The sequence below is a fragment of the Tachypleus tridentatus genome, chromosome 13, assembly GCF_004210375.1.
Source record: "Tachypleus tridentatus isolate NWPU-2018 chromosome 13, ASM421037v1, whole genome shotgun sequence".
Lineage (NCBI taxonomy): Eukaryota > Metazoa > Arthropoda > Merostomata > Xiphosura > Limulidae > Tachypleus > Tachypleus tridentatus.
The window spans coordinates 187,785,932-187,795,482 of NC_134837.1; the positions used below are offsets into that span (position 1 = coordinate 187,785,932).

At 39.2% G+C, this 9,551-nt stretch overlaps 1 long non-coding RNA gene across 1 annotated transcript; it reads right to left on the minus strand.

Annotated features, from left to right (window-relative positions):
- Positions 1 to 221: 221 nt before the first annotated feature.
- On the minus strand, positions 222 to 8,418 carry LOC143238563 (uncharacterized). The gene is made up of 2 exons (XR_013020646.1): positions 8,334 to 8,418; positions 222 to 1,311 (listed from the first exon to the last, which is right to left on the minus strand). It is a non-coding gene; the product is annotated as an uncharacterized LOC143238563 (long non-coding RNA).
- Between the last annotated feature and the right edge of the window lie 1,133 nt (positions 8,419 to 9,551).

Below are 9,551 nucleotides of genomic sequence, written 5' to 3' on the forward strand. Positions count from 1 at the left end.
CTACCATTAAATGAACTTTATAAACAAAGCCAATCACTACAAAGTTACTTTACTTATGTCTTCTGTATTGAAGCTTTCCCCCATTGAATGCATTTCAAAGCATTTAGTAACCATTATCGATTGCTGGCACCCTTTAAGAGGCTGCACCATAATGAAGAAAAGATTATGGAAGATTGCTTGGTAAGGTTGCATTAAAATAATTACTGTACACTTTGGGCTAGTTTTTCTTCACTTCATAAATAAATTTCTTTGTTTATAGATTGAAAACCTTTTCATGTATGTTTCTACACTTGTGATACCAGTGATATAACTATTATTAAATGCTAGCTTATGAACTACTTAATTCTACAATACAACAACAGTAACTGGTCATCTTTCTAGTACTATAGTAACAACAGTGTCACTGTCATCTTTCTATAATATTGATGTTTTCAGCCATGTTTGAACCTATACATTTGTTTATCTTCTTTTCTTCTACTTCTTTAAGTGATTTCTTTCATCCTTGACACTTTGTCTTAATTCCTTCTGATTGGTTTCTTGTGGCCATCTCAGCTGTGCTTTCACCAGCTCCAGGTTCCTTCTTTGCTAACTTCAGTCACCATTTTTGTATTTAGACCTGCTTGTCTTCTGATCATTAACAAGGTCACCTGGTTTTTCAGGATGGTTAGCCACTTTTCTGGCTTGTTTCATTTGAACTTTCTACCTGGAAGTTTCTCAACACAATGGAATCCTTATATCATTGGTTTCTGGGTAGAGGATTTCCCCCTGATCAACCTACTGTTTTGCTTGTGGATTTCCTATCTTGCCTTTTGAATTGGGCTCTTTTATCTTATTGGTTTTGGATTTTTCCTGATCCTGGAAGTATTTCCTTCTCCTACATTTTATCTGTGGATTTGATCATTCTGTCTTCATTATCTTCAATGGGAGTCAGCTCTTCCAGATTGTGATATTAATTCAGTCCTGCACTGCCTCACTTAGCCAATGTTCAGACCACTCTCGAAGTGCCCCTTGTTTCACCTTCCCTCGTGTCTTCCTTCTATTTGCATGTGGATGTCAGTAGTCTGGTTATTTATTCTCAGTGTTCCACATACTCTTTATCCTTCTGTGTATTTTTGTACTTTATCCCAATCATTTTTTTTCCTCCCTCACACTTCATTGGCACATGAGGATATTTTACGTACATGATTAATATTTGCGAAGATAAATGGTGAGATTAGCCTGCTGAACTGGATATCATGTTTTTGATCTGTGCTAAGTTGGTTGATTAAGTGATTTATGGCACAAAGCAGCTAGGCTATCTGCACCAAACATCTGGTAAAAAGGTAAAAGTAAAGTAAATTGTAGTAAAATTCATAAAAGGAAATGAAGCTAAAACAAAACAGAGTTTACAAACATAAATAGCATAAAACCAATGTTGAAGTCTAGTGTACAACGTTAAGAGAGAAACTTCGGTAAGAGAAGTTGTAAAGGACTTTCTGTAGCATAATTGTAATTATCATAACCTGCCACGAAGACTAATAGAAACCACCGTCAGTCACCTGCAGTTGGCCTTTCCAGATCTGGTGTTGAGTTATTTAATGTTACGTCCATTTTCTAATTTTAAATCAAACTAGAGATTGATTCTTAAAAGAGAAGCACATTAAAAAAGGTGTAATGTATAAATTAAAAAACTTAAATGATGTTAAAAAGGTTAATGGCCTTTAAAAAAACTGAAAACTTTATTGAGGTGGACAGTGTCACCATCACCAATAACACTGTCTAATGTTATGGACAAACCTTGGGACAGAACATGTTTAAAATGGTGCTGTTGTTGAGAGTCGTAACAATGGCAAGAAAGTAAAATGTGGCTTATTGTGATCCGAGTATTACACAGAGTACACGCTGGTGCATCAGTTCCAGGTAAAAGAAATCTATGAATTAAAAAACTGATCAATGCATAGTCTAGTTAGAACAACTTCCTCCTTCTGATCTTTACAGAAGCAAGACGGCCAAAGCCCAATATAGGGTTTTATTTGGAAAAGTGTTTGTTTTTGCATTTGCCACTCCAAGTCGATTAACAGTTGGCATGGAGCTGGTCCTTGAATAGAAAACCATAGTTCATGTGTGGAATAGGCACAGCAGTGATAGTGCCAGAGCAGATAGATTTTAGCTGCCATGTCTGCAAGCTTATTCCCGTGAATACCAACATGGCCTGGTATCCAGAAAAATTGGATAGATATAGATGTTTATGAGAAATGGGTCAGTTGGTTTTGAATATCAGCGAGAACAGGGTGTGAACAAATGTGAAGTGATTCCAGAGCCAGTAGAGAACTAAGCGAGTCAGTATAAATAGTACAGTTGGAGTACTGCTTAGCTTCAATATGATCCAGGGCAAGAGAAATGGCATACAGTTCAGCAGTGAACACAGAAGCTGTAGAGGGGATTCTGCATGCAACCACTGAACCACAACAAAACATGGCAGAGCTCTCAGAGTTGCCTGATTTGGAACCATCCGTATAAATTGGAATGGAAAGATTGTTCAAAAGATGTTCAGCAAATGAAAGACAGTATTTCCAATTGGGAGTGTCTGCTTTTCTCAGATGACTTAAAGAAAGGTCACATTTTGGGACTGTAAGAAGCCATGGTGGGATGGGTTGACCAGTGGATTCTGCAATGTTGTCCAAGGAGAGACCCAATTATTCCAACTGCATCTGGATAGGAAGGCCAAAAGGAGTAATGGCAAATTGTCTGTTCTGAAAAAGTATGGCCCACTGAGGAAGGAAAACACAACTCCAGGTGGGATGCTTTGGTAAGGAACAGAGTTTCGAAGCATATAGTAAAGACAGTTGCAAACGGCGAAGGTGAAAAGAAGGTTCATGAAACTACATATAAGCTCTGAACTGGGGAGGTGCAGAAAGCCCCAGTGCAGAGCCAAAGCCCTTGATGATAAATGGGGTCCAGCATCTCTAAGGCTGAGGGTCTGGCAGTGCCATAGACCAGTGATTCATAGTCAAGTTTCGATCAAATAAGAGCATGATATATTTTTAACATAGAATATCGATCTACTCCCGAAGTGGTGGTAGAGAGGACACGGAGGATGTTCAGTACTCTTGTACATTTGACCTGCAGCTGCTTAATGTGTGGTATAAAGATCAGCTTATGGTCAAAGATAAGCCCCAAGAACTTGGTCTTGGGGACCACAAGCAGTGCAACTTCATTGATACAGAGTTCAGGATCGGGTTGCATACCCCATTGGCAGCAAAAGTGCATGCAAACTGTTTTAGAGAGAGAGAAATTAAAATCGTTTGCTGTGGTGCACTTCAGTACACGATTGAGGGCAGTTTGTAGCTGCCGCTCAATATATTTCATGTTCGACGACTGATACAAGATGTGAAAGACGTCGACATAGAGCCCATTTACAACAGCGAGAGGGAATTGTTCAGTGACAGCATTAATCTATATACTGAAAAGTGTGAAACTCAAAACACAGCCCTAAGGGACTCAAAATTCCAATAGAAAAGAATTGGAAAGTGTCGAACCCACACAAACTTGGAATCTCCTGTTCACTGAATTTTTTAAAATCAAAATGGACAAATGCCCATGTAACCCATATATGGAGGTTTTGCAAAATGCCATCATTCCATGTTGTGTTATAAGCCTTCTCAATGTCAAAGAATATTGATACAAGATGTTGGCATTTGAGAAAGGCTTCTCTGACTGATGTTTCAAGTCGAATTAGGGTCTGTGGTGGAGTGCTGTCGTCGGAACCCACACTGGGTGGGTAAGAGGAGGTTGTTTGATTCGAGGAACCAAACATGATGAGCATTCACCATCCTTTCTAAGGTCTTACAGAGGCAGATCGTCAAAGCAATTGGACGGTAGTTTGAAGGAATCTTGAGATCTTTCTCAGGCTTAGAAAAAGGTAGGACAATAGCCTGGCGCCAGGCATTAGGAAGAACATTCTCCTGCCAGATCCAGTTAAAAACAATTAGAAGAATATCAAGAGAAGCAGGAGATAGATGGTGCAGCATCTCATAGTGCACATCATCTGGTCCAACTGATGTACTACCAGACTGATGAAGGGCCAGTTTCAATTTCACCTGTGTAGAGGGACGATTATAGTCATAGAGACAATCGGCTCGAAAGGAAAGAGGTGATTACTCTGCCCGAGTCTGGATGGCTAAGAAGGTGTAAGAAGAAGCAGAAGTGCTAGATACCCAGTAAAAGCTTTCACCTAGAGTATCAGTGCTGCTCTGGGTATGAGGTACTTCCTGGCCATCAGAGAGCAAGGTTAAGAGGGGAACAGAATTATATTGTCCACTGACCTTTCGAATCTTGTCCCATATGACTTTGGAACTGGTCTTATCCATCGAGCACGGGCCCGCTGGAAAGCAATGTGGTTCAAAAGTTTGGGATATCTACGGAAAATATTCCAGGCGTATTTTTGAGCCTTCCATACCATGTGGCAGGCGGGATTCCACCAAGGACGAGGATATAGTGGAAAACGTGTTGAGGTTTTAGGAATACATTGAGCAGCTGCTTGTACAATACAGTCAGTTACTGCTGCCACACAGTCATCTATTGATGCCTGACAGATGATGGCAGGACCAAGTTGTGCGAGAAAAGTGAAAGTGGACCAGTCTGATCCAGTTTCCACTGGGGCACGTCGGTTGGATGGAATCGACCACGGCCAAGTCTCTCAAAATTATAGGAAATTATTATTTATTATAGTGCCTCCTGGATTATTGCCCACCCTCCATGAAAAATGATAGAATAATGCAGGGGAGAAAACAAAGATCAATACTAGTAATGGACTGACAAGGTTCGTGAAAATAAGTAGAAGAACCAGTATTGAAAAGAGAAAGGTTGTGATCATAGAGCATATGCTCTACAGAGCGACCCCTCCTTTCAATAACAGCACTTCCCCAGAGGGGATGATGCTCATTAATGTTCCCCAGGATTGAAAAGGGAGACAGCAACTGTTCAATGAGAGCATCAAGGTCTGATTGATCATATATCTCTCCAGGTGACAGGTAGAGAGAACAAACAGTGATGGTATGACCCAAGGAATCACGGATGGCTACGGCTTCCAAAGATGTGTTGAGTGACAAAGACATGGTGGGCGCATGCTGATCAACCAACAGTGCCACACCTCAATGCACTCGTCCATCACACAGCCTGTCATTTCTGTACAAAGAAAACTGCTGAAAGGTGACTGTATTGGCAGGTTTCAGAAATCTTTCTTGTAAAGAAAGACGTACAGGATGGTAGGAAGCAATCAGTGTTTTGATGTCATCCAGATGAGAAAGTACGTAAACCTCGACAGTTCCATTATATCAAGGTGGCCATATTTAATGATGTGTAGGCGAATTGGCTGGAGAACCCTTCTGTTTATGACCACGTCTTTTTTTTACTATCCTTATTAGAGGGAGATCTATACTGCCCTGGGTCGATTGGGCAGGTCGTTGTTGTTGAAAGGGGATTCCAGTGACTGAGGACGTGGACGAATGATTGTTTTGCATCTTGGGGTGGCAGAAGATGTATCCGAAGAAATGCCTGTACCTGGAACCAAAGAAAGTGGATTTTGGGATTTGTTAGAATGTATGTAAGGGACAGAGTTGGGTGTTGAAGTTGATTCATTAACTTTTTAAATCATAGAGGTCAAAAGGCTTTTCATTTGTTTTGAGGATGATTCTCTTGGAGGCACAGAGAGATCTGTCTGCACTCCCACTGTAGTTCTGGAATGAAGTGCAGCAGCAGACGTCCAAGATGAGGTGGTGGAAAGTAACTTTCAAGCCTCAGGATAACTAATGTTATGAATCGTTTTCAAATGCAGCACCTCTTTTTTTTTTTCTTCCAACCATTTATGGAAAGAATGACAGTAGGATGGGTGAGAGCCATTGCAATTGACACAGTGTGGGTCCGTTTCACACTCGTAGGCATCATGGTCCTTGCCACCACAATGAGCACATGTCAGGGAACCACGACATGACATCTTTGAGTGACTGATCCTCTAACACTGGAAACATTGGAGAGGGTTTGAAATGTACGGCTTTACCCTGCAATTAAGATAACCTGCCTTGATGATACAGGTGCACGTGGTGATGTAAATGTCAGTATGAGGATATCGGTCAGCAATGTAACTCCATCTTTGCGAGTGGAGATAACGCCTAACTGCAGAAACTCCTGGAAAGGAGAAACCAGCCAGAATCTTTGACTCTGGGATGTTCTTCAAATCCCTCTCAACAATAATTCCTCGTGATGAATTCAAAGTAGCATGAGGTGTAACCTCGATAGGTATATCCCCAATTGCCTTTAAATTCAAGAGGAGTTCACTGTGTTGAGATGTGGATGTTTCCACCACTATGTCTCCAGATCAAAGCTTCTTTACTGACTTTGAAGAGCCAGCAAGTCCTTCCAGTCCCTTCTGAATAGAAAAGAAGGGGACAGTTGCCCTAAAGGTTTCTCTGAAAGAAAATGTAGGATAAGAAAATGAGGTACAACAGGTGGTACAGATGTTGAAGATTGCTGCTCAAACTTCAAGACGTTGTTGTTTATCTATTGACTGTTTTTCAGGAAAAATGGAAATTTCGGTGCTCACTGACTCCACCCACCATGGAGCCCTACGAGGGGACTCACTACAATGTCAAGGAATGGACACTGCAGCAACTCCAGGGTTTCTTGAGCACTACACCCAAACACCAGCATCAGACATAATGTCCACAAATCTGTTGAGAACTTACAACACTGGTACTTTGTTGACCCTAGCCCATGTGGACCACCTGATTGACCCAAGGGGGTTACCCAAAGGCTGCCCCCGTCTACAGCAATTCAAGGCCAAAGTGGTGTGTTAGGGTTGGACCCCTCAACCACCAGGATCCTCTCCTCCCTTCACGGGTCGCCATGCACCACAAACACATGGGTGGATGTTTAGATCCCAGAGGAGGTAAACTGAAAGAACAGAACTTTCCTTGGAAAGTCCCCTCACCACGTAGAGGAGGGATCTGTGCTAAGAGAGAAAAACTTGCTTCAAATATTAGATTTAGTTATTAAGTGTTCTATTTCCAGAAGAAAATGGACTATTTTAAACCCATATTTTGAGATTTATTATAGTTTTTTAGATGCGAGATATAAGCCTAATATTAAACGAAGTCATAATGGTTAGAAGTTGTAAATGTCTGATACTGTTACTTTTAACACAAACCCACCTATTTTGGTGTATTATACTGTCCTAAAATAACATTTACCTATCTTAGGTAGTAAAAGTTTAAAGTTGTTTTTATAAAGAACCTTTATGAAACATAAGATTTATTAACATTTCCAATTGAGTTTTAGAGAAGAATATTACCTCATTTCCTAGTTATATTGATGTTTTTGTGCTTGAGAGATTGTATTTCCGGTTAATGATGTGACATAGATTAATTGGGTCAGGGTAAAGAAGAAAGTTTATGTTTTCAGAATTTCAATATCAGAATGAATAAAAACACACGTAAGTAACGTGGATAAACCTTTGTCTTCACTAGGGCTGTGAACACTGGTCAGTTCCAAAATACACTTAAGTTTGTTTTAACACAAAAGAATAAAAGATAAAAGCAATTTTCTCGCACTCCTTCCTGTAAGAAATACATCTTGAGAATACAATACAACGGTTTTTAGCTTATGAAAACTTGACAGGAAAGTACAATACAATACAGTGCTTATTTTTGCAACATTTCACCTTTTAAAACTTGTATGCTGAAGTTCAGTACTTGTACCTATGGTAATTATAAACCTTGATTTTGTTCTATATTATGGGTAATTTGCTAATCACTTAATGTCCTTACATTTAAGCCCATAATAAATAAATCTCATATTTAACAATCCTTTGTTACCACCATGCTTTGGAGTTATTACAACCCATTGGTAAATTACTGTTTAAAAATCTAAAATATTCATGTTTTATTATCACAATTTTTAATTCGTTAACAATTGTGATAAAAACTTCTGTTTAGATGAAACAAAATTTACTTTATAACATTTAACTATTTTCACATATTTAGGTTATTCTCTAATCTAACCAGAAGCCCATAATATAAAATAATACAAGTTTTATTTCCCAGAAAGGGAGTCAAAGGTCTTCTGGAAGGTGTTACCTATTTCAAGCACTTCCCACTCTACAGTATTGTGTTGTCTGTCAGTTGGTGAGAAGACATAAGAATCACGTTAGAAAAGTGACACTAAACATTCCAATTTCTTCTCTCATAATGTCTGTAGAACATGCGCACACCATGAATCACAAGAAGAAATATGTTCGGTGTAAAGTGAAATACGTCATGACATAATAATTTAATGCAAGAAATTAAAATATTTCTTACTCTAATTTTGGTTTTATTTACTGCAAGCTGAGGTACTCGTCCGTTGTCCAGGTTATGAACTTTGAAAGAGTGTTGGAATGGATGCTATGATAAATAACACAAAAATCCTGACTTTCATACAACTTATTTATAACATAACATATTATTACATTGTTCATTATTACCTCATCACAAGATTTGTACAAGCTTTAAGAAGTAAATATATATATACTAGTAACACTCTACAATATCAAGATATCTTTGTATTAAAAGGTAGTGAACAAAGTAGTGGCAATAATGATTCTTTCTATTACTCGTTTTCAACACAGCTTTTAATGTCCTTCCAAAGTATTTCATGAGATTAATTAGTTGACGGTCCTTGGCCGTAGAAATATCTTATAGACTAAAGTTGAAACGTCACCACTTGAAGTAGGAAACGGCTCTTCATATCTGACTTATGATTACTGCCATAGTGCCAGGATTCCCCTCTATTGCATATCTCCATTTGTATGCCATCCTCCACACTTTGTCTATGTTGTGATATAGAAATAGGCCTGGCATAGCCAGATGAGTTAAGGCGTTTGACCCGTAATTTGACGGTTGCAGCTTCAAATCCCCATCGTACCAAACATGTTCGCCCTTCCAGCCAAGGGGTGGTGTTATAATGTACGGTCAATCCCACTTTTCGTTGGTAAAAGAGTTGCCCAATAGTTGGCGGTGGGTGGTGATGACTAGCTGCCTTCCCTCTAGTCTTACACTGTTAAATTAGGGACAGCTAGCACAGATAGCCCTCGAGTAGCTTTGTGCGAAATTCAAAACAAACAAGCGATAGAAATTTTAATATTTTTTATAAGGACATGGTGCCTTCTGTTACTTTAGATAATATTAACTTACCTTAAATATAATAAATGCTCAGTTATAGCAATAATGAAAAGCATGCAGGGATTATTAACCCGTGATTAGATTCAGCCAGTTCACACCAATTCATAGGAACCAGTTTCACGAGTTCACTGAACTGGTTCGGGTTGTTACTGGCTTTTAGCCCTCTGATGCTTCACTGTATGATGGTTTGATTGTTCGCAGTAAGAAACGTGGTTATGATCACTGCACCAAATTTGATTCTATAAACATGAAAGGAATTCATGTATCGATGAAATGAAAAAGCTACAGTGTTAAAGCATAAGGAATAAAACCGTCCCGCAAGCATCTCTCAGGAAAAAAATGAATTAACATTGTTCA